At 38.7% G+C, this 25,928-nt stretch overlaps 1 long non-coding RNA gene across 1 annotated transcript; it reads left to right on the plus strand.

Moving 5' to 3' along the window:
* The first annotated feature begins 3,896 nt into the window (after positions 1-3,896).
* On the plus strand, positions 3,897-25,656 carry LOC140818383 (uncharacterized). Its single transcript, XR_012114970.1, has 2 exons — positions 3,897-3,942; positions 25,184-25,656. It is a non-coding gene; the product is annotated as an uncharacterized lncRNA (long non-coding RNA).
* Positions 25,657-25,928: the final 272 nt, after the last annotated feature.

A 25,928-nucleotide genomic window follows, 5' to 3' on the forward strand; every position in this document is an offset into this window, starting at 1 on the left:
GGATATCATATGGAATGATTATGATTTTCAGAATGGAATTGACTGAGATGTGATGTCAGATTTGTACGGTGGTTGATTGTAAATTATTGGAATTGATATAGACTGATATAGTTGAAAGGGGATCGGTTACGGTGACCGGAAGCGCAACGGAAGTTTTTAAAAATCAAAATTTTACATCAAATTTTCGGCCACCATGACTAAGTGTAGCAAATACAATAAAAACACATTCATAGTGTGTTGAGAAAATTACCTATCAATCTCAAAGATTGATTGTGGCTCCAACTAAGGTGTAAACACCTTAGCTCTTGAAGGTAGACAATCTACAAGCTTCACCTTTCTTTTGGACTTCTTTCTTCCAATCAAGCCCACCACCAACTTAAAAGATCCCCTCTTAATTTGCACTAGAAAACTAAGAGGATTTTTCAAAGAGAAGAGTGTGTTTTCTTTAACAAATTGAAGAACACAAAAATGAGAGAAAAATGGAGGAGAAAGATCAAGAAATTTCGGCCAAAGTGGAGTGTGGGAGGAGGGAAGGAAGACTAGCCTTAGTTGTGGGAAAAGGTGTTCCAAAAAGTTGCATGCCATGCCTTGAAAACACAAAAAGTAGTCTCCCAACCTTTCACCTCTCATACATGTATATTATATGGTTTTTAATCAAATTAAAACCTTGGACTAAATTTTAATTATCTCAAACATATTTGAGACTAATTAAACATTACTTGAATTTACCCAAGTCCCACTAGTTAAATAATTATTTTAATTGAGCTCTACAAGACCCAATATTATTTAATTAATTCAACACTTGAATTAATTTAATTATTTGGACTCTACTAGGTCCACTAGTGTTTAATTAATTCAACACTTGAATTAATTTAATTTAGTCCATAATAATTTCTATGAAAATCACAATTTTCAAATACATTATTTATTTGGCCAAATTTTAATTTAGGAACACTTCCATAAATTAAAATTTACATTTCTCTCATAGAAGTCATACTTCTATTTTTCTTTACACTTATAAACTCATTTATAAGTCGTTCAACACATTGAACTATTTTCTCCTTTATAGAAGTCATACTTCTAATTTTCCTTACACTTATAAACTACTTTATAAGCCGTTCAACACATTGAACTATTTTTACTTCTCAACGGGATCTAGAAAGCTAGTACTTGTGTGGCCCTCAATGGTTCATTGATACAACTAGCCGTGGGTTCACATCTCCATGTGATTCGGACTAAACATGTCCTTATATGAGCATATCCCAATTGCTCCATTCTTATTTATCAACTCCTTGATAATAAGAACGTCAGAACTCAAGTCTGATAGTATCCAACCAATCATGTTAAACGCCTAGCAGCATCGCTTACATGATTCCCTAGGTATCAAATGATAGTGCCTGCAAGAACTATTCAATTATGGTTAGCGTACAGTACGGTCCCTTCAACTCATATATCCCGACCGATTCGACAACCATTGGTTTATCGAGAGTTGTCAATGAATCGATGCTATGTGTCATGTCGTAGTTGCATCGATGGTGTAATCTATGAAACCCTTTCATAATTACTACCATACTCTGGCCAGAGATTTCGATCTACATACACATGATAACACATAGGATATCCATACCCGAAGGTAAGCGGTGAATCCCGACTACAATGCATCGACTCCTATGTGTTTCGACAGAACACCCAACCTTGCCACCTGATGACCCCATGAGAGTCGGTAAACAAGTCAAAGTGTAATTCTAGCACATAGAGTCTCAATGTTGTCCCGGGTCATAAGGACTAATTCTGTACAACCATAAACCAAGGACTTTTCCACTCGATAAGTGAGAACCACTTGGAAAGTCCTTTTATGGAGGGTTGTTCAGTGCACTCTACTAGGAGCACCTATCTGCATGCTCGGACATCACAATGTCCCCTACCAATGAAACATGGTACTCACATCGCAGATACTAGTCTCGAACTCGAGCGGCCTATATCCTTCTTAATGGCGGCTGAATCGACTAGGAACCGTTTAGAATATACAGTATTCCAAATATGAGTTTCATGATACTCATCATATGAGCATCTCATATTCTTTCTACTATTTGTATATTCAAGGGCTTTATCTATGCAACTAGCATGGGTATACAGATAAAGATTTGCCAAAATAATAATTTCAAATATTATTAAAATAAAGATTGCTTATACATAGGGTTTCATTGTGAACACTCGGCCAACACTTGGCTCGACGGGCACCTACTCTAACAATAGTATTATCAGTATCGCAAGATTGTACTGTTGTACCGTCAGAATTTGATAAAACAGAGATGTTGTGATTTGATTAGAATATTAATACAGAATATTGATATTGTCATTGCCAGATTGAACAGTGACAGAATTTGAATCAAGACTTCGACTGTATCAGAACGACAGCAAGAAAGGTATAAATAAATGTTGATTCGGGATTGCACAACTCGAGTTAGGTTTGACTTGAGTTTCCCAAAATCACATACTTTATTTTATTGCATTGATATTTGCAGATTATCAGATTGATATATTTAGTCTATTGAATTATAGTAGAGCCAGAGTTTGAGTCTAGGGCAGAACAGCCTAGCTAGGGCAAAACCGCCGAGTCTTTCTCAGAACCGATAAGACTCTAGACTTACGGTGTATCGATGAGCTTTAGATGTAGATCGACGTCTAATGTAGACACTCGATACAGCATACCAAAGTCTAAATTTAGGTCGGGATCCCTAGATTAGAAAAGAGTCCTAGATTTAGGTACAGATTGGTATCGATTCATGTAGTCAGATTGGATGCATGTTTATGATTGTTTATGCTTTTATATATGTTTTATATGATTGTATTTAATACATTGTTTATACTGGGATATTTATATCTCACCGGAGTTATCCGGATGTTGTCTTTTTTGTATGTGTGCATGACAACAGGTGGGACAGGTTCAGGGTCACAGAGGTGAAGACAGATCGAGATTAGAGTGGAGACTACGGACTTGGACTAGAGATAGGTTTTAAACACTTGATAGTTAGGTGTTGAACCTGAGATGTAAATTATTGTATGATGTTTTAGATTTATACTTTTATACTGATATGTATAGGAGTTTAATTCCATTACCTTCCGCATTAAAAACAATTAGACCCTATTTATTATAATTGATTAGATTAGTCCCAATGACGATTTAGAAGATGATTAGCGTCCGGGTCACCACAGGTGCGGTGCTCAAATGACCGCGGGTGCGGTCTCCCCACTATCCAAATACTGCGGGGACGGTAGCTATCTGACCGCGGGTGCACTAACACCTGAAGCCAACAATCAACTCTATGCAATAAAAATCGAATCACAACGTCACTTCTTCTCATAATCCGGCAACACTCCCAACATGAAAGTTGCACCTCTATATCTTATCTAACCATTACAATTTGCCTCATACCAATTGGCTCAACATACTAATTACCATGAATTAAATCGCAACAATGCTACAATAAAACCACATAACAAGTACAACTAACAACACTATAAACCATAAATCACAACTCTTAGCATCAACTATACTTAAACTTAACCAAGGAGTCAACAAACATACGAAATCTTAAACCGTACCGTTCACCAGGCTTGGCTATTACAGTAGAAGGCCCATCACAAACCCAGATATTCTCCTATAAGTACCAGGTTTGAGTGTTCAATTCATTCATTCACTATATTGACTTTTAGCAGCACCCTTAGCTGCTCTCTCATTATATACTCAATCTTTGACTTGAACGTCGGAGCGACTACACCGGGACACCCCCCCTTCTAACAGTCTCCTTTGTGGTTTTAGGCTTTGATTAAATTCAAGGTCTGCACTCGTACTAGTATCACCTGCTGGAATCGAACCTTAAATTTTCAGTGAGTATCAGTTTGAAATCTTCTTTGGCTGCAATAGCCTCTCCAGCTCCGGTATGTATGATTTTGAATTTTCTTTTACTGTACCGACCTCTCTCATCTGATGGGGTGGCATTGAGAAATGCTTTTGATTTAAACTTAATGTGTTAAACTAATGGCAACAAAACAATTTGGTTATAGTTATTTAACAATTGATTGTGCAGAATAATTCAGAGTATTATAGGGAAACATTCCAGGTTTAGTCTTTCGAATATCTTTTCTGAGTGAATGGTTTCATTCGATGATCAATTTTTTAATAATAAAATTTTGTAATATATTTATTGCAGTGTTTGGTTTTAGTTCTTAAACTAGCTTCCTTTCCCCACAATAAAAGAGATATTTTCCTAAATAGACTTTACACAATTGTTATAATTAATTTTAGTCTTCAGTTAAATTAATTTACCAAAACAATCTTTTTATCATATCAAATTACAAAGATATCCCTTATGTTTTAAATCCTATTCACCATCAATTTTTTCATATCAAACTCTTTATTTTATTAACTCATCAATTCCGTGCGTATAGAGGCGGACGTGAAAGACATCAATCCTATTTCTTTAAACAATTATGAATTTCTTTTTTTCCACTTAATTTTTACGAAAAAAATTGATTTTATAATGATATTACTGTGTGAGTAGGTATATGAGTTATGGCAAACCCATTTTGTTACAAATTTTGTTTACGTAAAATCATTATAATATATTGCCTAGAATTGATTGCTCTAATTTATTTTAATTTTTTTTAAATATTTGACTTGATTATTTTCATGATTTTTTGATAATTTGTAGGTTTAATTTTTTTTAATCATGAATATTTTGAAAGAATCGAGTTAGAAAAATTGGAATTCTTCAGTTTCTTTTTATGGGAAGAGTTTGTCCGAGGAGTAGTGATGATGTGGGGACCCGGACGCTAATCATGTTCTTAATCCTCATTGGGACTAATTAATCAATTGTAAAACAAGGTCTAATTTTTTTTTTTTAAAATACAAAGCGGAAACGTAATGTAATTGACTCAAATTACATATTAAACATATACATACAACTCTGTATTATCTACAAGAATTCAACTAGGTTCAACTACATATCAGTGCTGAATCCTAAGTTGCTTCAAAGCCCGGATCTCCACGCTATCTAGTCCAGCCTCATTCTCATCTTTACCCTGATCCAGCCCCACCTGTTGTCATGCACACATACAAAACAAGACAACAGCCGGATAACTCCGGTGAGATATGAATATCCCAGTATAAACAATGTAAACATGCAGTCATATAAAAGCATATACGAAAGCATATAAGAATTATTCATAACATGTCTCAAATCAGAAACATAAATCCATATCAAACATTCAATAATCATGAATGGCATAACCAATGTAAATCAACATGTCATATCAGACTCAACTCAACCGACGCGTCGTCTCAGACTCGACTTGTAGTAGCCCGAATTCCAAATTGGGTAATTAACGGAGTAATGGTGATTAAGAAAGTTTAAGGTGTAATTTTGGCTATGGTCATGATCGGACGGACCGAAGAGGGTTCGGAAGCACCGAAGAGTTCGGACGATCCGAAGTGTAGTTCGGTGAATCCGATCATAGGTGTCAAGTGTTGATCGACACGTCATTTTCCATGCATGTTCGGACGGTCCGAAGTGTATGATCGGAGGATCCGATCATGAGCTGTCAAGAGCCAATGGACACGTAGCGTTCGGACGTTCCGAAGTGTTGTTCGGAGGATCCGAACATGGCCTATAAATAGTGCTCGGATTTCTCATTTGTGACTTGCCAATTCATGATTTTGCCTCATAGTTGAGAGGATTTGGAAGGTTTCTAGGGTTAGTTGTTGGTCGAGCGATAGCCAAGAGCTGCCAGGAGTAGTAGCGTAGCGGCGCCTGAGTTTCAAGGCAATCGACATCAAAGGGCTGTCGAAGGACGAAGGTAAACCCTAAACCTTTGGTAGTACTAGGGAGTACTGGTTTTGCTAGTCGAGCATGGTAGTATTGATTGAGTATGCTTTTGATGCGTAGGCTTGTGCTAGACCTGATTAGCGGTGTTGCGTAAGGCTAGGCTTGCTGTGATAGAGGTACGAAAGTACTATCCGAGATATCCTGGTTGAGTATACATTCATATATGTGTTGCATGAGTATTTGCTGCATTGTTATATGTCATATGATGCATGCTATTATGTCACGAGTTATGATGCATATTGCATATCATGTTGAGCCGTATCTCCTTCGAGATAGCCTTTACTGTTGAGCTGTATCTCTTTCGAGATAAGCTATATCTTGGGGCCGCTCAGCCCTGTCTTGTGGACGCATGGACACCGAGAGTACACAGTGGCCGACGGGTCGGGAGGGCTTCGGTGGTCCGGGACATTTTAGGTCCACGTCTGTCTTGTAGTGGATGCAGTGACCCAGAGGTTGGACCGCGCGGCACTATCCACTTGGCGCCTCTAGACTGAGCATTTTGAGATCCTTTGTGATTCCTGTTTCTTGACTACCCTGGTATCATATCATAGCATGTGCATTTCATATTGGTTTGTATACTCATACTTTTGTACTGGGCGTTCTTATCGCTCACGTCCTCGGTTTTGTTTATTCTTGGACACCCCATTCCCACGGGGCAGGCCTCAGGTTGGATGGCTCAGGAGGAGCAGGAGGAGGACGTTGAGTAGCTGGTTGGTTTAGTTTTCAGTGTTTTCCATTTGATTCGATATGGTTGTACTGGATATTTCATTTTGAGTTAGTCTAGACTTCGATTTCGATTGGGTTGTATAACTATTGTTATTGGCCATATTTCCGCTGTTATCTCTGATTATAATTAATTAGGTTAATTGCATGCTTAGTTTTTGATTAGTAGGTGATTCTGGAACGGGTCACTACATTTATGGTATCAGAGCATGCGTATGATTTTGGGATATAGATTCTGTTTTGGGATTTCCGTTGACCATTTTACTATTTTCCCTATTCTATCTTGTAGCGATGGCTGACCATTTTGATGACGGGAGTAGTCAGGGGAGTGTAGGTCGATGGGGTGACCAGGACGATCATAGACGTCATCGTGAGCATCGTCATCGTCGGGATGGTCCTAGGCGTTTCGATATGCATCGTTTCATGCAGATGGGGCCTAAGCCTTTAGTTTGCGGTGAGACTCCCGATGATGCGGAGGATTGGTTAGAGCGCAAGGAGAGTTGTTTCCGCGCATTCCAGTGCACCGATGAGCAGAAGATGGAGACCCTTAGTTTTCTTCTCGAGGGCCGTGCTCGCAGGTGGTGGCGATCGACTTCTGCGCCGATAGTTCAGTCGCAGGGTAGAGCGACTTGGGTCGATTTCCGTGCAGCGTTCATGCAGCTGTACTTTCCTCCAGCCCTTCGCCAGGCCAAGACGATTGAGCTCCTGAACCTTAAGCAGGGGAGTATGTCTGTTGATGAGTATCAGCAGAAATTCTTTGAGTTGTTACCCTTCGCTCCTCATATCAGTGGCAGTTCTGAGGCCAAGTATGATCATTTCCTCCAGGGCCTTAATCAGGAGATCTTTGATCGAGTCACTGTCTGTGATAATCCTACTTCTTATGATGGGTTAGTGAATCGGTGTCGCCAGGCAGAGATCAGTCTCCAGCGTGGTAGGGCTATTCTTTCTTCTTCTAGACCTCCGAGTACTTTGAGGCCTCGATCTCAGTCATTCAAGAAATCTGGTTCATCTTCTTCTGGATCTGGATCTCGATCTAGTGGTGTTTTCCGCTTTGGTAAGAAGAAGGAGTCTTGTGCGCATTGTGGGAAGAACCATCCATCGGAGCAATGCCGAGTAGCCGCAGGAGCTTGTTATCAGTGCGGAGAGATGGGGCATATTAAGAAGAATTGTCCTCAGTTGCGAGGTGGAGCAGGATCCGGTTCTGGATCTCAGACGACTGTTCAGCAGAGGAGGCAGGGTCAGGCAGTGGGTAGTTCGAATCTTCGACCTCGTGCCCAAGGTCAGGTTTTTGCGCTGAACCAGGATCAGGCTGCAGATGAGACGGAGAGAGTCATAGCAGGTACTTTTCATTTATGCGGTATTCCTGCTTTTGTTCTTATTGATACAGGAGCCTCTCATTCCTTCATTTCTGCACGATTTGTTAAGCGTCATAGGTTACCCTATGTTTCTCTAGACGTCATTCTTTCTGTTTCTACTCCGATGGGTCATTCGGTGTTAGCGAAGCGTCTAGTGATGGGTTGTCCCTTAGATTTTGAGGGTAACGAGTTGACTGCGAATCTTATGATCCTAGAGATGGAAGATTTTGATTGTATCTTGGGTATAGACTTATTGACTACCTACCGAGCTACTGTGGATTGTTACCAGAAGCTTGTTCAGTTTCGTACGACTGAAAGCTCTAGTTGGTTTTTCTATGGTGAGGGAGCGCGACCTCCGATGCCAGTGGTATCTGCTCTGAAAGCCTGTCGTGCTTTAGAGTCGGGCGGGGAAGGCTACCTCATCTATGCGATTGATTCATCCACAGGTAGTGTTGGTCTAGAGGATATTCCAGTGGTTTGTGAATTTCCTGATGTTTTCCCAGATGAGATTCCTGGTTTTCCTCCGGTTAGAGAGGTGGAATTTGGCATAGATTTAATGCCAGGGACTGCACCGATTTCTCGTGCCCCCTATCGTCTTGCTCCGTCAGAGATGAGAGAGCTGAAGCAGCAATTGCAGGATCTTCTTGATAAGGGTTATATTCGCCCGAGTGTTTCGCCTTGGGGAGCTCCAGTCTTGTTTGTCAAGAAGAAGGATGGATCGATGCGGTTGTGCATTGATTATCGCCAGCTGAATCGGGTGACGATCAAAAACAAGTACCCTTTACCCCGTATTGATGACTTGTTCGATCAGCTTCAGGGTACTTCTGTTTACTCCAAGATCGACTTGCGATCGGGTTATCATCAGATGAGAGTCAGAGATGATGATATTTCCAAGACTGCATTTCGTACTCGTTATGGGCATTACGAGTTTCTAGTTATGCCATTCGGATTGACGAATGCGCCAGCGGTGTTCATGGATCTGATGAACCGAGTCTTCCGAGATTTTCTGGATCAGTTTGTGGTGGTTTTCATTGACGATATCTTGATCTATTCCCACAGTGTGGAAGAGCATGCCCAACACTTGAGGATTGTGTTGCAGATTCTTCGCAAGAAGCAATTGTATGCTAAGCTGAGTAAGTGCGAGTTCTAGATTGATCGTGTGGTATTCCTTGGTCATGTGATTTCCAAGGAAGGAGTTTCTGTGGATCCCAGCAAGATTGAAGCAGTGCTGAATTGGTCACGTCCGACGACGGTGGCTGAGATCCGTAGTTTTCTAGGTCTGGCAGGGTATTATCGTCGCTTCATCGTGAATTTCTCTCAGATAGCCAGACCATTGACGCAACTTACTCGGAGGGATGTTCCATTTGAGTGGTCATCCGAGTGCGAAGATAGTTTCAGAGAGCTTCGTCGACTTCTGACTTCCGCACCTGTTTTGGCGTTACCGTCAGGATCTGATGGTTTCAGTGTTTACACCGATGCCTCCACTCAAGGCTTAGGGTGTGTGTTGACGCAAAACGGTCATGTGATTGCTTATGCTTCCAGACAGCTGAAATCTCACGAGGAGAAGTATCCCACTCATGATCTGGAATTGGCAGCTATTGTGTTTGCGCTGAAGATTTGGCGTCATTATTTGTACGGTGTTCAGTTTGAAATCTTTACTGATCATAAGAGTCTGAAATATCTGCTCACTCAGGCTGAGTTGAACATGAGGCAACGTCGTTGGATGGATTGGCTGAAGGATTATGATTGCGAGATCAAGTACCATCCAGGTTCTGCGAATCTCACAGCTGATGCGCTTAGTCGCAAGGTGAGAGCCTCTGCACTTCAGACTTGTGCTATGACTAGTGCCATCCAGGATAGTTGCTCGTTGGGGTTTAACTTCAAGCATCGGAAAGGTATGGAGAGCATTCGTGTTGCTACCATTTTATCTGAGCCCAATTTGTTCACTCGGATTCGAGAAGCTCAGATGTCTGATCTCAAGACTCAGAGATTAGCTCGGTTAGTTGGTGGTGATAGCAATTTCCATTATCAGTCCAATGGTCTTCTGTGCTTATCTAATCGGGTTGTAGTACCAGAGGATGACACTTTGAGGGACGAGATATTGTCTCAGGCGCATCGAAGCAAGTTAAGTGTTCATCCAGGAAGCAACAAGATGTATAGAGACTTGAGGATGCGGTTTTGGTGGAAAGGGATGAAGCGCAGCGTGTATCAGTTTGTCTCCAAGTGTCTAGTTTGCCAGCAGGTTAAGGCAGAGCACCGTCGACCGGGAGGATTGTTGTTGAACTTACCTATTCCAGAATGGAAGTGGGAGCATATTACGATGGATTTCATTACTCACTTGCCATTATCTTCGAGGAACAGCGATGCTATCTGGGTAGTGGTGGATCGACTCACCAAGTCTGCTCATTTTCTGCCGTATAATCGTGATTTCACTTTCGATCGTATGGCTCGATTGTACATTCAGGAGATTGTACGTTTGCATGGAGTGCCTGTCAGTATTGTTAGTGACAGAGATCCTCGTTTTACCTCACGGTTTTGGGGTAGTTTCCAGTCAGCTTTGGGTACTACACTGAGTCTGAGTACTGCTTATCATCCGGAGACTGACGGTCAATCAGAGAGGACTATCCGTACGCTTGAGGATATGTTGCGAGCCTGTGTTATGGATTTCGGACCCGCTTGGCATTATCATTTGCCTTTGATTGAGTTCGCGTACAACAACAGCTATCATCGTAGTATTGGTATGGCACCATTTGAGGCGTTGTACGGGCGACGTTGTCGTACTCCATTATTCTGGGATGAAGTCGGGGAACGACAGGTAGAGGGACCGGAGTTAGTCCAGCAGGCTATAGATAAGGTTACAGTAATCAAGAAGCGGATTAAGACTGCTCAGGATCGACAGGCTAGTTATGCGAACACAAAGCGTCGACCTCTTCATTTTCAGCCAGGTGAGAAGGTGTTTCTCCGAGTTTCGCCTTTTCGCAGGATTTTGAGATTTGGTCTCAAGGGTAAGCTGTCTCCGAGATTTATTGGTCCATTCGAGATACTGGAATGTGTGGGAGATTTAGCTTACAGACTTGCGTTGCCGCCGTACCTATCAAGTATTCATGATGTGTTCCACGTATCCTTGTTGAGACGTTATGTAGCAGATGAGTCGCACATCTTACATCCATCTGAAGTTCAACTTGATACGGATTTGTCTTACGTGGAGCGACCAGTTCAGATTCTAGATCGCAAAGATAAGGTGTTGCGGAATAAGATCATTCCTCTTGTCTTAGTGCAGTGGCAGCGTCGAGGCACTGAAGAAGCCACTTGGGAGTTAGAGAGTCGTATGCGTTCGGAGCATCCAGAGCTCTTTTGAGTTGTGCTTTGTATAAGTTTGTGTTTTCAGTTGTAATCATAGTATCAGTTGTATTCAACAACAATTGAGATGTATTAATGATGTTGTTATTTCGTTTTGTTCATTCTCTAAGCCTGATTTCGAGGACGAAATCTTTTAAGGGGGGGAGAATGTAGTAGCCCGAATTCCAAATTGGGTAATTAACGGAGTAATGGTGATTAAGAAAGTTTAAGGTGTAATTTTGGCTATGGTCATGATCGGACGGACCGAAGAGGGTTCGGAAGCACCGAAGAGTTCGGACGATCCGAAGTGTAGTTCGGTGAATCCGATCATAGGTGTCAAGTGTTGATCGACACGTCATTTTCCATGCATGTTCGGACGGTCCGAAGTGTATGATCGGAGGATCCGATCATGAGCTGTCAAGAGCCAATGGACACGTAGCGTTCGGACGTTCCGAAGTGTTGTTCGGAGGATCCGAACATGGCCTATAAATAGTGCTCGGATTTCTCATTTGTGACTTGCCAATTCATGATTTTGCCTCATAGTTGAGAGGATTTGGAAGGTTTCTAGGGTTAGTTGTTGGTCGAGCGATAGCCAAGAGCTGCCAGGAGTAGTAGCGTAGCGGCGCCTGAGTTTCAAGGCAATCGACATCAAAGGGCTGTCGAAGGACGAAGGTAAACCCTAAACCTTTGGTAGTACTAGGGAGTACTGGTTTTGCTAGTCGAGCATGGTAGTATTGATTGAGTATGCTTTTGATGCGTAGGCTTGTGCTAGACCTGATTAGCGGTGTTGCGTAAGGCTAGGCTTGCTGTGATAGAGGTACGAAAGTACTATCCGAGATATCCTGGTTGAGTATACATTCATATATGTGTTGCATGAGTATTTGCTGCATTGTTATATGTCATATGATGCATGCTATTATGTCACGAGTTATGATGCATATTGCATATCATGTTGAGCCGTATCTCCTTCGAGATAGCCTTTACTGTTGAGCTGTATCTCTTTCGAGATAAGCTATATCTTGGGGCCGCTCAGCCCTGTCTTGTGGACGCATGGACACCGAGAGTACACAGTGGCCGACGGGTCGGGAGGGCTTCGGTGGTCCGGGACATTTTAGGTCCACGTCTGTCTTGTAGTGGATGCAGTGACCCAGAGGTTGGACCGCGCGGCACTATCCACTTGGCGCCTCTAGACTGAGCATTTTGAGATCTTTTGTGATTCCTGTTTCTTGACTACCCTGGTATCATATCATAGCATGTGCATTTCATATAGGTTTGTATACTCATACTTTTGTACTGGGCGTTCTTATCGCTCACGTCCTCGGTTTTGTTTATTCTTGGACACCCCATTCCCACGGGGCAGGCCTCAGGTTGGATGGCTCAGGAGGAGCAGGAGGATGACGTTGAGTAGCTGGTTGGTTTAGTTTTCAGTGTTTTCCATTTGATTCGATATGGTTGTACTGGATATTTCATTTTGAGTTAGTCTAGACTTCGATTTCGATTGGGTTGTATAACTATTGTTATTGGCCATATTTCCGCTGTTATCTCTGATTATAATTAATTAGGTTAATTGCATGCTTAGTTTTTGATTAGTAGGTGATTCTGGAACGGGTCACTACACGACTCAACTGACGCGTCGTCTCAGACTCGACTCAACTCTATCCTAGGGATCCCGGTGTCTGAATAATAATAATTATACCGAATCTCAGTCGATAGGAATGACTCAATCCCTAATCGGCATCGATATAATTCATATATCCAGTGTCTGGGCGAATCAGCCGCAGAATTGACGAATCAGTCAAGAATTAGGCGAATCAGCCAATAACCAGACGAATCAGCCTGTAATTAAGCGAATCAGCTATACTTAGGCGAATCAGCCAATAAATAGACGAATCAGTCTATAACCCGACGAATCAGCCGGTAACTAGGCGAATCAGCCCATGACTCAACGATTCAGTAGTCAATACATGCATTCTGTATCTAAGCAAATCAGTCGATGACAGCGAATCAGCAGTCATTACATGCAGTGGCTATAAATCAATAGACTACAAATATCAATCTTATCATACAGTAGCTATAAATCAATAGACTACAATCATAAGTCTCATCATTTGCAAATATCAATGCAATAAATAAAAGTATGTGATTTAGGGAAACTCGAGTCAAACCTCACTCGAGTTGTGCAATCCCAACTCAACATTAATTTATACCTTTCTTTCTGATATTCTGACTCGGTCGAAGTCTCGAACTCAAAGCCTGTCAATACTCAATCTGACAAGAACAATATCGAGGAGTATAATATCAATACACACTCGAATCAAATCTGTTCTGCTCAATACTTAACCTAATTCGATATCGATGGCATAACGGTATAATATACATATACCCAACAATACCATATCAATCAGATATTAATTCTCATATCTCATACTCAATAAAAACTCAATTCTGATATCAACTCGAGTCCAAAACTACTCCTAAAATCATAACAATTCCATAATCAGTCCGTTTCTTAATCTGACTTCGATTCTATGATGTCTAATATGTCAAGAACAGCATATATGAGTTCCATTCAATTATGACAATATCATAATTTCAAAGCATGTCAAAACGTAGTAAAACTTACGTCCAGTTGTAGCCTACGTTGCTAGGAACTCGATATCGAAGTCGGATTCAAAATCAGACGGGTGGATTTCTCATAAATTCTAAATTCTTTACGTCGAAAAACTTGAAGCTATCTCCTCAAACCTTTCTCGTTTCTCTTGCCTGATTCTGAAGAGATTAGCCTTTGTATGTATATATATATATACATCTCGTGCATGACAAGAACGTGGCTTCTCCAAAATTTGCCACAAAACCACTCGCGCATATGCGCGCTTCATCTCGCGCATATGCGCCAAAGATTCTGGAGCTGTCGCGCATATGCGCGCATTAACTCGCGCATATGCGCGAGGGCTTCTGGACCCCTCGCGCATATGCGCGTGTTTCTTCGTGCATGTGCGCCGGTCGTCTCTTTTGAGATGTTCGGCCGAACATCTCGAGATGTTCGGTTGAACATCTTGGATTATAATGTAACGATGCCCGACTTCTTCATTCAAGTTCGTATAACCTCAATCATGTCAATTGATCAATAAATCATTCCAAATTAATCTTAAATTACGGTAATTATACACAAATCATTTCAGATTACGGTAATTAGATTCTTGGGCCTTACATTTCTCCCCCTCTTAGATTTGAGTTCGTCCTCGAACTCACAAGCAATCAATTCAGATATATCAGAAGAAATGTATAACAGAGTTTAATTCAAAACTCAGATTTCTGATTCCAATCTGGAATGAGAATTCACTAAGTATCATATCATAATACTTCTCCAATCCTTCTGACGGAATCAATATCGCATTACTGGCTATACAATATCCGTATAAACCAATCTACAGCTCCTCACATATCCGTATCATCTGCTGTTATCAAAGACATCTACAGTCTTCAGCTTCAAATACCACTCGTCATCGAAATCTGTAGTATTCACCGTATACTGTCTTGTCTATAACTATCTCATTACCCATCTGATAAGCTGATAGTTATTGTCACACAGTGATAATAAGTCATATCAAGTAGTGCTAACATCCAGCACTAAAGCTGTACAAAAATCTTCCAATCTCTGGCTAATACATTCTGACGGTCTGTCAATCTGTAAATTCATCTAAAAGAGAGTTCATGATATATTCTATCACAAGTACACAATCAATCAAAATCACAATCTGATATAATCTACTGTGGCATTCTGATCTTTCTGACCACTTTTCTGACATCAATCTGCGTCATTGGGTCATGTTTGTACGTAATCTGGTACAAACTGATAGCTATAGATTGAACAATCTGTCAATCTTAATCATATCATATTACACAATCTGTAAAAATGACGGTAATTTCATTACACAGGCTATAGAAATGTACTCCCATTTCTATTTAGAATTTTACAATTCTGTAATAAATCTTCTGATTTCTATCTTTCCATCTTTTCTGTTAGCGATTTAGACATATCAGTACAACTTCTGCCAACATTTCAATACAATTCTGTTACAACTGATCTGTTCATATCAAAACTAACTGTTCGAATATCATTCATTCTCAATCATCAAACTGAAAACTGAATCCACGACTGTAAGTTTCTGACAATATCTGTCATTTCTGATTCGAACTATTTGATGTACACAATTCAGTTAATAACATAAATTAAATAGGAAATACCTACCTGGTATTCGGCTCTGACTATCAATATCAAACTTTACTGTACAATTCTGACACATCTGACATCACAGAATAATCAATCTCATACAAAATATAACATCACATATCTGTTACTCTGATCGACACTCTGTTCTGACTATCGATATTGAGTTCTAAACATTCTAATCAGCTTTTTTTTGAACTTTTAACGTTTCAAAATCAATTCTGGTTCGGACTGTACAATATAATCTCCATTGTCTACAATCCGTCTCAACCACGTGTTCAGAATAACATCAATATTCAATCAGATTCAAAACATGTTGAATTCATAAACTGCAACTGTCTGACACCGATGTCAACCTCGGCTGACTAATTACGGTTTAATTCTGTTAGCATCAACAAATATATCATATTCAGATATAACACATTCTGAATGCAATCTGTCTTAATCAGGATTCAAAATTTCAATAATTTCTAATATCAGTTTAAGGCTAAACTCAATCTCTCTGAAATCAGATCTGGAGTCTTATCTGGGGAAAGCATCAATGATTTTCATATAATTGGTAAATCAGCCAATGATAGACTCAACTTCAGTAAATCAACTGAATACATAAGGGGTCACTCTGCTCCTCTCTGTAATAATCGAGTCATAGTTAGTACGAATATCAAAGGAATTCTCAATCTAGAATTCTTATCGTATAATAGTCATCTCTTGGTTATCTCAGATCTGATTCTCACCATCCTCTGAAACTAATCTAGGGTAGCTCTGTACTTGGTCAGCATATCAATATCAGTAATGCAGTCCCAAAATCAAACCACACTGGTACAATACAGGCTACCATATGCTCTAACTCGATCTCATTCTCATCCTACTGTAGTATACAAGATCTAACAGAAATCGCTGATACAAGATCTTTTCCCCAAAGGGAAAATAAACAAATACTACAGTAAATAGGGACTCAACAGATAGTGCATGCATCAATGCAAATCTTTCAAAAATAAAAGTATGTGAAGCACCGGTATCCCTCAATACATATGCAGGATAATCAAACAAATCAGTTACCTACAACATCATCATCTGGTGCTTCCTGAGCCTGCTCCTCAGTCAAAGCAAATACTCTGGCCTGCTGTCTAGGAGGCTGGCCAACTGTCTGGCTTCCTCCTGGCCTCTGCTGTGACTGAGATGGTGCTGGCTGAAATGAAGGAACGGCAGCTGATCGTCTATTCCACTATGCCGCTGGTCCAAATGGTTCAGCTCCCTGGGATCTTTGGGAACCCCTCTGTGGACATACTCTGGCAAAATGTCCCTGTTGTTTGCAGAAGTGGCAGCTACCAAGTACTCCTTGGCATTGCTCAGTGGAATGTCTCCCTCCACAATTTTCGCAGTATACGCCGGTATAATTCTGTTGGGGACTACTAGAGCTAGAAGAACTGCCGCCAGATTTCTTAAATTGCTTTCCTCTAGCCTTCAGAAAATCTTTCGTTCCACCACTGCTACTGCCACTCTCGAATCTGGAAGGTGGTTGCTGTGGTCTCAACACTAGAGGAACAATTTCAGTTCCTCTCTGCCTTATCAGGCCTGCTTCAGCGCCTTTTGCTCTATTCATTGCATCATCAAAGTTATTGGGTCGCCCTGTATTCACCAATGTAAATATATCGGGATTCAAGCCATTGATGAATTGATCGGCAACGGCTTCGTCATTTCCAGCCACGTGTGGAGCAAACTTCAATAAGGTCGAGAACTTGGTCACCTATTCTTCAATGTTCAGCTGACCCTGTCTCAAATTGGCAAACTCCGCCCCCTTGTCTTTTCTGTACGATATTGGGAAAAATCTCTGATAAAACTCAGTTTTAAATACATCCCAAGTAATAATCGTACCTCGTTGCTCCAAAGCCCTCTTCATTGTAATCCACCAGCTTTGTGCAACATCCAGCAATTGGTGACCAATCAATTTAATCCGGCGCTCATCACTGTACTCCAATGAATCAAACAGCCACTCAATGCTACCTAACCAACTCTCACACTCAACTGATGTCTCAGTACCCGTCAGAGTGGGTGGTTTGAATGACTGAAACCTCTTCAGCAAGGTTTCCATTGGAGTCGGTGTTACATCCATTGGAGGATTTGATGTGCTACCCTGTTCTGGTACTCTTCTCGGAGGCATATCTGAATATCACAATTAGTAACTCAATCCAACAAACATGTTTCAATTCAGTCTCTCCTCCGATCATCTTACTGCTGATCGAGAATCAATTCAGATTCGTTCCAAATAATACATATTACAAAATCAAATCAGATAAATCAAGTAACATGTATTATTTAAAGCAGTAAGTCATGCTAACAGTCATAAGCAAGGAAAGAAAACTCAATCTACCCCGCTCACTAGCCTCTTATATCTCAATCTAAAGGACCTATAGCTCTGATACCACCTGTTGTGGGGATCCGGATGCTAATCATGTTCTTAATCCTCATTGGGACTAATTAATCAATTGTAAAACAAGGTCTAATTTTTTTTTTTTAAAATACAAAGCGGAAACGTAATGTAATTTACTCAAATTACATATTAAACATATACATACAACTCTGTATTATCTACAAGAATTCAACTAGGTTCAACTACATATCAGTGCTGAATCCTAAGTTGCTTCAAAGCCCGGATCTCCACGCTATCTAGTCCAGCCTCATTCTCATCTTTACCCTGATCCAGCCCCACCTGTTGTCATGCACACATACAAAACAAGACAACAGCCGGATAACTCCGGTGAGATATGAATATCCCAGTATAAACAATGTAAACATGCAGTCATATAAAAGCATATACGAAAGCATATAAGAATTATTCATAACATGTCTCAAATCAGAAACATAAATCTATATCAAACATTCAATAATCATGAATGGCATAACCAATGTAAATCAACATGTCATATCAGACTCAACTCAACCGACGCGTCGTCTCAGACTCGACTCAACTGACGCGTCGTCTCAGACTCGACTCAACTCTATCCTAGGGATCCCGGTGTCTGAATAATAATAATTATACCGAATCTCAGTCGATAGGAATGACTCAATCCCTAATCGGCATATATCCAGTGTCTGGGCGAATCAGCCGCAGAATTGACGAATCAGTCAAGAATTAGGCGAATCAGCCAATAACCAGACGAATCAGCCTGTAATTAAGCGAATCAGCTATACTTAGGCGAATCAGCCAATAAATAGACGAATCAGTCTATAACCCGACGAATCAGCCGGTAACTAGGCGAATCAGCCCATGACTCAACGATTCAGTAGTCAATACATGCATTCTGTATCTAAGCAAATCAGTCGATGACAGCGAATCAGCAGTCATTACATGCAGTGGCTATAAATCAATAGACTACAAATATCAATCTTATCATACAGTAGCTATAAATCAATAGACTACAATCATAAGTCTCATCATTTGCAAATATCAATGCAATAAATAAAAGTATGTGATTTAGGGAAACTCGAGTCAAACCTCACTCGAGTTGTGCAATCCCAACTCAACATTAATTTATACCTTTCTTTCTGATATTCTGACTCGGTCGAAGTCTCGAACTCAAAGCCTGTCAATACTCAATCTGACAAGAACAATATCGAGGAGTATAATATCAATACACACTCGAATCAAATCTGTTCTGCTCAATACTTAACCTAATTCGATATCGATGGCATAACGGTATAATATCAATATACCCAACAATACCATATCAATCAGATATTAATTCTCATATCTCATACTCAATAACAACTCAATTCTGATATCAACTCGAGTCCAAAACTACTCCTAAAATCATAACAATTCCATAATCAGTCCGTTTCTTAATCTGACTTCGATTCTATGATGTCTAATATGTCAAGAACAGCATATATGAGTTCCATTCAATTATGACAATATCATAATTTCAAAGCATGTCAAAACGTAGTAAAACTTACGTCCAGTTGTAGCATACGTTGCTAGGAACTCGATATCGAAGTCGGATTCAAAATCAGACGGGTGGATTTCTCATAAATTCTAAATTCTTTACGTCGAAAAACTTGAAGCTATCTCCTCAAACCTTTCTTGTTTCTCTTGCCTGATTCTGAAGAGATTAGCCTTTGTATGTATATATATATATACATCTCGTGCATGACAAGAACGTGGCTTCTCCAAAATTTGCCACAAAACCACTCGCGCATATGCGCGCTTCATCTCGCGCATATGCGCCAAAGATTCTGGAGCTGTCGCGCATATGCGCGCATTAACTCGCGCATATGCGCGAGGGCTTCTGGACCCCTCGCGCATATGCGCGTGTTTCTTCGCGCATGTGCGCCGGTCGTCTCTTTTGAGATGTTCGGCCGAACATCTCGAGATGTTCGGTTGAACATCTTGGATTATAATGTAACGATGCCCGACTTCTTCATTCAAGTTCGTATAACCTCAATCATGTCAATTGATCAATAAATCATTCCAGATTAATCTTAAATTACGGTAATTATACACAAATCATTTCAGATTACGGTAATTAGATTCTTGGGCCTTACAGATGAGTCGGTTAGATGGTGGCGGAGTGAGTGGCGGCGGAAGAGGGGTGTGGTTGGATTTGTGCTTTAGGGGGTACTCGGATGAGAGTTTTAGAATACCAATTGGATATGAGATTTAAAAAAAATCAAAATAAGCATCGTTTTACCAGGTGAATTTGATAAGCACGGTATCGAGCCAATTGCTTGAATTTGATAAGCACGGTACCGAGCCAATTGCTTGAATCAAAATCCAAACATTGCACTGTGTAAATTTGATATGAGATATAAAAAAATAAAAATAAAAAATTTGATTCATAATCTGTGGTCAAATGTGTTGTGAGTCAATACAATTGGCTCTGTATGACATAGACTTGTTACTCCAAATATATAAAATATTTATAGATTAAACATTCATAGAATGAAGTGATATTTATAAACAAAAAATAACATTGAAGTACGTTATTGGGGTGAATTTATTTATTTTTTCAGGAGTATAAAGATGTGATTTATGTATAAACTGTAATTTATTTATTTTTTTTTGAGGAATATAAAGATGTGATTTATGTGTTATATAATGTTTTCACAAAATTATGCAGCTATGGATTAAGTCAAAAGACTCGTTGTTTCTTATTTTGGACACTTTACAAAAAATGCGAATGATAGTTGGGTTTGGAATGGAAAACATACAAAGTCTCTGATAGTAACAACTACAATTTCGTACACAGAGTAGTACGATATGGTTCAAGATTATCTGAATGTTAATTGTTTGTATCATAAGATCGTGATGCAATTTTTTGTTCTAAGTATGATACACGTTCCAATTCTCCAGTTGAAATCTTATCTGATGATGATCTACATTGGTTTATTTCTATTCATGAACAAGTTCCTCTTTGTATATCTCTTGAAGAGAAAACATCAATTGATTTAACTCCAGATGTTGAACCAATTACTGTTGGTAATCATCATTCTCCTTGTGTTAATGATACATTACAAAATTCTGGAATTGAAAATGTTGTGCAATGTTTGGATGTTGAAGGAAGAGGGGTGTCAAACCATGTTTTGGATATTGATCAATTTGTTGTAATACAACATAATTATGACGAATTGGAAGATGGAGATATTAACAATGGTAATCCATACAGTTATTTTACTGATTATGTGATTGTTTCAGATGCCCACCAAAATGCCATTTCTGCTTTTGTACCGAATTTAAGAAATTAAAAAAAACATTGATGATTTATTTTAGAATTGCAGTGAGAATGAAGCACACGTGTTTGTACCAATGGCAATGAAAGAGAACATTGTTGGAACTTCATCAAGTCGCTCAAAAAAGTATAGAAGGTTAGAGAAACTAGGGTCATCTGAATCATTTGATGATGAATTTGATGTTCAAGTTGATCAGTTGTTTCGAAACAAAAGAGAGTTACAATAAAAGTTACACATGCTTGCCTTGAGGAATAAATTTGAATTCAAAGCTAAAAAAATCTAACAAGTCTGTCATTTCAGTTGTATGTTGATGATAACTGCAAGTGCAGTATGAGAGCAAAGAAGCTAGAAGATTCAGACTACTTTCAGGTTCGTAAATATACATTTAAGCGTACATGTTCATTGGATTTCCGGCATAATGGACAAAGACAAGCAAGTAGTTGGGCAATCAGTCAGCACATCAAGTCGAGATTGCAAGATCTTAACCAATCGTATAATCCATCTAAAATAATTGGTGATATACATAGAGAATTTGGTATAAACTTGAGTTATCGAAAGGCATGGAAGGCCAAAAAACGTGCACTTGAGTTTATTAGGGGGTCACCTCAAGACAATTATGGGAATTTGGCATCATATTGTTACTTCTTGGAGAAGAATAATCCTGGAACAACTACGTATATTCAGACATATTATTCTTGTCTTTAGGACCAATTATATGTGGTTTCCATTCTTCCATGAGACCAGTTATATGTGTAGATGTTACTTTTCTGAAACGTACATACAAAAAGACATTGATAGTTGCAACATGTCAAGATGCCAATGGACAAATTTATCCAATTTCTTGGGGAATTTTGGATTCTGAGAATGATTCATCATGGTCGTGGTTTATGTCAAAATTGAAATAACAAATTGGTGACTCCAACCTGTTGGTATTTATATACGGAAAAAAATGAGAAACTTGGAAAATATTTGGAGAATGCATGTTATGATTCTTGGTCACGAGTTCATTTTAAAGGGAACCGCTATAATATTATGACATCAAATAATGCCGAGTCTATGAATTCTTTTTTAAAATCTCAAAGGGATTATCCGATCACTGCATTGATTGAACATATACGATCAGTTATGCAAAAATGGTTTTATGAGTGTAGTGTAGAAGCGGAAGCATGCACAACACAATTGACTCCAAAGCTTGAATAAAATCTTACGCAAGATACTTGATTCTTCTTCAATTCTCGTAGTGAATCCTATAGCAGCACACGAGTTTCAGGCCGGTTTGGATAAGACTAACATGGATGTTGTGAATATTGCACAACTTACATGTTCATGTAAGAAATTTGGGATATTAGAAATTCCATGTAGACACGCCCTTGTTGCTGCAATTTCAAGAGGGATTTCAATTTATAGTTTGTGCTAAGAATATTATAGAACTACATGTTGGAGAATCTCCTATGATGAGCCAATTCATCCTGTAGATAACCAAATAGATTGGATGATTCCAGAAAAAGTTGAAAGAAGGGTTATTCTACCTCCATGTGTGAGGAGATCGTGTGGAAGACCACGAATGTGAAGGATACGATTCACGGGTGAAATATCTCGTATGCGTCATTGCTCTCACGTGGTTCCACTGAACATAATAAGAAAAGTTGCAAAATTCTGCTCCGATTTTTACTTGAATTAATTATTTTTATAATTTTTTTTTTCCGAATAGGATTATTGCTTCACTAGGATTTGGTTTGTTTTTAATTTTTTTTCGCAATTTCTCGAATAATCTTATGAATTCCATGCATTTAGAGAGTGGTGATAATTTGAGATAATTCTTTTGCCGGATTGCATTTTATTTTTTGAAAGTTTGTTGTGCATACTCATAAACTGTTAGCACAAAATAAGGTAAAGAATTAATTGATATCATCGGATTTTTTGTTTATATATGTGTAAACTCACACTGATGTAATTATTACGTTTCATAACCATGATGATTGATGATTTTGTTTATATTATTTTGCATGAACAACAATCATAATTAAAATATTATAACCTTGGTGCTTTCGTATGCACTGATTCAAATAAAAAATTCATAATTTTATTAAAATTTGTTTATTGGTATATGTTATTAGTATTAAAAAAATTAATATATTATAAATTAAATAAAACAGAACAAATTTTAAATCAACTCTTAAAAAGAAATAATAGATAATTAAATAAATGAATTACGAAAATGGAACATTTGCGTGGTCATAGAAAAGGGTATTTAAGGATTTTTAAATTATATAAGACATAATGAAAATTATGTAATAAAGAATGTTATTTTTAAAATTATGACTTTGAATAGACTAGAATAATCAATTTCGCAAAATAAATCATCACATCTTTTTTTATTTTTCCATAAGGCAGTGTTTGGTTGACTTGATTAGGTGGGTTTATTATTTTTAACCCACCTAATCACTCGTTTGGTACGTTTTTTATTTAACCAAGTCAATCCCTCCTATGAATGATTAAGTTATATTAGGTAGGTTAAAATAATACATCCTCACTCCTAGGATTATTTATCTCACTCTTAATACATCCTATTTTTCCAATTTTACTATTCTCCTAAATCAAAACTCACCACTTCCTTCCACCGCCGGCCGACCGCCAACTGCCGACGGCCGACCGCCAACCGCTGCTGGCCACCGTCGCCTCGACTTCCGGCCTACCACCGCCGTCACTTCCGTCCGCACTCCGCTTCCGGTCGACCGCCGAAGCTTCCGATCGACAGGCCGACCACCGCTGACGCACAAATGGAAAGGCAATTTTGTCAGTTCATAAAAAAATTATTAATTATCACATTCTTATCCATCATATCAAACATAATATTATTTTATCATTATATATTATATTTCTATTTCAATCATTCTTTTTATCATTTCATTATTTTATCCTCCGACAAATTATTACATTTTTAAGCCAGATTTTTACCACTCCCAAAAATATTCTACCATTCTTTTTTATGTAAAAAATTTAAAATTCATCACTCAAATACTCGTTAGTATTTATCAATTTAAATATTATTTAATAACGTTTACCAAACAAAATTTTATATGATTTGGTATAACTAGAAAAAATGCCTATTAATCTCCTAATCCCATTTCTTAAAAAAAATCTCATAATCTGTGTAGCTGTGAATTGTGATATCAAAATAATCCAATATTATCCCCCGAATGATGGACATCAGTTGCTGTTTTACATGACTTCATTGATTGCATTAATAAGCTAAGGTTATACAATACTCCTGGAACAATATTTTTTACTCGATATCATTTGGTGTTTCCAGTCCATTGAGGATATTCCTTTTTATGTTTGAGGCTTTACGCAGGTTTAGAAAAAATTGATTCTATTCAGACATTTGGAAATGATTTTGATTAAAAATGCGAGTACTTGTCCTTCAAAAGGCAGCTTATCAAATTGAAGTACTGTTAATCAATTATTAGATAAAAATTGGAGATGTTGTATTGGCATTTGTTTTTTCTTTTGTGAATTACATTATTAACTACCAAGTAGTCTGCATTATTTACCATGAATTTATTTGATCTTAAAATTTAATTCCAAGGCTTATTGTGTTTGAGCTTTCACTTCATTTATTGAGTGCACATAACTATATTGATTTATCTTTTCTTTCTCATTTTGGGGGCTGTTTTTAGTTGTTTCTTTTTAAGCAAAAGGTACAATTCCATGATGTAATCCTAAAATCATAGGTAATGGCGCTCTTCGGCGCGAAATGATTTTGAAACATCTTGAGAGATGACAGAGGTGTTGAATCCTTAATTTTATTTTATTTTTTGGACTTCTCTAAGTCCTTGGGTTTTTTTTCCCTTTTATATCGTTTATGAATGTTGGCAACATCTATGATACGTCTTATAACCGGATGCCACCATCTCCAGACAACATTATCTTCCACACCACAGGTTGCTTCCGCTCCAGACCAAGTGGAAGAAACAGCTTCTCAAGACAGTAATTCAGATGCAGTTGCAAGAACCCCACCTCCTAAGAGTAATAATCTTAGTTCTTCTGCACCACAAACACCACCAGCGGCAAGCCATGCTATACTCTAGGTATCAAGTTGTTCGATTGTAACTTTGTGAGTAGCGGTTCATCTGATCCCCCCTTCTTTGAGTGGTAAGCAATGCACTCGTAGCTGACAACGACATCCATCCATCCCTCAAAGATGTCACAAGAGCAACACCCACAATGGTAGTTTAATATATAGCATATATTGTACACATGATGAGTGAAAATCAAGTGAATGATCCTGGAAACAACAATCAAGAAATACGAGGATAAAGGAATAAACATTTTATGAGAAAATCACCAAAACATACTTATTTGGCTTTATTCTAAGATCTATTTCAGGGAATTTTTTTTACCTCTCACTTGTAATTAATCAACCCAAGTTTAGCTACACCGCTAATGATTATTTTCAAAGTCATGAAATGTGTTCCTTAGGGTAAAAATTATTTTGAGTTATAGTATAAATCCACTTTTTAACACCAACAGGCAACAAGAAAGCATGCAAAAATTAATTCAATGATTCTTCATAGCAACATAATAGATATATCCAAGATCTTTATTCAAAAAACAAAACAAAAAAAAATAAATCTCATGGAAACAGCAAAAATCAATACTAGG

The sequence above is a fragment of the Primulina eburnea genome, chromosome 17 (assembly GCF_022965805.1).
Source record: "Primulina eburnea isolate SZY01 chromosome 17, ASM2296580v1, whole genome shotgun sequence".
Classification (NCBI taxonomy): domain Eukaryota; kingdom Viridiplantae; phylum Streptophyta; class Magnoliopsida; order Lamiales; family Gesneriaceae; genus Primulina; species Primulina eburnea.